This window comes from Rhodamnia argentea, chromosome 3 (assembly GCF_020921035.1).
Source record: "Rhodamnia argentea isolate NSW1041297 chromosome 3, ASM2092103v1, whole genome shotgun sequence".
Taxonomy (NCBI): Eukaryota; Viridiplantae; Streptophyta; class Magnoliopsida; order Myrtales; family Myrtaceae; genus Rhodamnia; species Rhodamnia argentea.
Window position 1 is genome coordinate 5,407,626 of NC_063152.1, and position 2,880 is coordinate 5,410,505.

Sequence of the window (2,880 nt, forward strand, 5' to 3'; positions counted from 1 at the left end):
CGCTCTTGATTTGAGATCAGTTAACAGTAGTCAATTTCAGATCAGTTGACGGTAGTTCCACTGGACCGCTTATGGGCTTTGCGCGCAAGAGTACGTTGTTTTGGAACCTGATGTGATAACCATTTCGTTTTTTCTTTATACTTTCCAACAAAGATCTCGACAAGTTTCCAGAACTAATTTTCCTTTTAGGCGCCGAGCCGTCGATGGAGCGAAAATATGTCTCAAGTTGATGCAATTATAAAGGGTCGGAAGACCTTTGTTCTATAGTCACATAGCCTCAACTTTGGTAGATTAGGGATTATGAAAAGGGCTGGTAGATTAGGAATTATGAGAGGGGCAAAAGACATAGCAGACTACAAAGGGCTGCAAACGCAATCACACGAGCTTTTAAACAACATCAACCTCGCTCATCAGCGGTTGTTCCTAGTGAAGAACATATGATTGTAGTATATCGTATCCTTCGATAGTTAAAGTCGGCTCCATGGAGAGGGATAATGTTTGCATAGAATGGTCACCTTGCGGTGGACGGATATACGGATGCGGACTAGGCAGGAATCGCAATAGATAGAAGGTCGACATCATGTTATCTCACATTTGTAGGAGGTAACTTGGTAACATGGAGGAGCAAGAAGAAAAAATTTGTAGCCCTATTTAGTGCCGAGGCAGAATTCGGAGGAGCAACGAAAGGGTTGTGTGAGTTATTATGGATTAAAAAGCTGTTGTCCGAACTTGAGTATCCACCAGAGTCTGGAATGAAGTTGTTTTGGGATAATAAAGCCGCCATAGCTATCTCTAACATCCCGGTTCAGCATAATAGAACCAAACATATTGATGTTGATAGACACTTTGTCAAGGAGAATTTGGATGCTAAAGTAATTCAGTTGCCTTTTGTCAAATCTGAATACCAATTGGCTGATGTATTGACCAAAGTTGTGTCAAGTAGAGCGTTTCAGAGCTCATTCGACAAAATGGGTAACGAAGACATCTTCTCACCCACTTGAGGGGGAGTATTGGCATGAGTTGTATTTCCTATAAATTATGGAGTTTTTTCCTGATTTGTTGAGATACTAGGGTTAGCCCATGTATTGAACCATTGTAATGCTGTACAGATTTATTCAATATACAAAGCAAAATATTCTTCTACACTAACAAGAATAGATGAAGCAAAAACATATTATGAATTCGTTTCAAAGTTCTAAAAGATTGCAAAAAATCCATCAGGAAAAACTAATACAGGTCAGAGTAGCTTCTGAATTTTCCTTCACTCTATTCATAGAGAGACAATTTATATTCGGTAAAGGAGTACGTCTCATATCTCATTTTGCAGTCCCTCAGTTGAAGCTGAGCTCCGATTCCCGATCATTCCAATAGGAGCATGTCGTGAGCTTGCTCCAAGCACCTAGTACAATTGTATTCAGAGAGAGATCCCATGCTGCTGTTGCCGATGATGTTGAGTCATGGGAGGGGGAGAGAGATTGGTGGGAGTGTGTATTATAGTTGTCACGACCCGACTCTCGAGTACGCGGCATCCCTACCAAAACGCCTCCGGTCATAAAAGATAACGCCCTAGGTACGTTATTGACCGTCCATACTATAGCGCACATGCGGAAATGCGAATTCTCCCAAATCAAGAATAACAGCGGGGATAGAAATAAAGTCAACAACATCGGTCATATATCAGAACAACTGTCAATACAGTACTAAAAGCAGATGATCATTAACCCTATAGAGCTATAGTCACATACATAACCCCATTCTTCGGGGCGGCTCTCTAAGACCAACAAAAAGGTATAAGGGTCAAGTAGGGTTAAATTCTCATCTACTTCCAAAATCCACATCAGTACCTATCTAAAAGCCTACGAACCCTTGAAGTCATGGTGAAGGGTCGTTGCATCACCGGGGACCCGAAATGGTTAATACGGGGTGAGATAAAAATTTCCGTGAGTCAACGCCTAAGCCCGGCTAAGGCGTTGATTCGTCCAGAGAGTCCTAACAGTCAATCACATATAAGATAGATTTATTCCAATCACATGCAGCTCACCTGTTGGAAATCATGCATTATGCAATATTAGACATAATATACCACACATATCAATCATGATTGTCACGTCAATCACACACGCAGACACCACACGTGGTCCGATTATTAACGGCCATCTTGCCCAATTGCACACGAGCGGTGTGACTTTACACTACGACCGGCGGTGTCTACCGACAGGACCGGGCTTCGTCCCTTACTTCCGGCGACGGCATCCGATAGCCCGTGTGACTCGTGCGGCTGGCACGACACGGCACTATCAGGAATCCCCGTAGGGGCTTCGGTCCGTCACAAGCCGCGACCGGCATCCGTCAATCCGTGTGATCCGTACGACCGGCACGGTACGAACTTGATAGGAATAATCCATCGTGTGACCACTCAAGCATACTCAGCAAATATCCAGTTTATAATCCGCATTTAGTCAAATGCTCATACGATATGCTCACACAGCAAAACTCTTGAGTAATCACGCAAATGCATATGTTGTCTATGCGACCTCGCATCCATAAATCAAGTGATCGAACTCCAACCAATCAATCAATTTAATTAGCCATCCGTCAAGGCATTTCATCAATTAATCCACATAAATTATAATGGAGCGTAGATTAATAATTCAATGACAAACATTCAATCCAATCGTACGTAATTAAATCCAAATCGTCAATCAATCATACGCTCATCCTTGACCTATTATTCACTCGCGATCAAGCAAGGCCAATCCATCAACCAATTATTCCGTCCAAACTAGCCTCAACCAAATTAATCCAATTGATTAGGGCCATTTAACCTAAACCGAGTCTCTAGCCTATATCGGCCCTAATTCATCTACCAAAACACCCTAA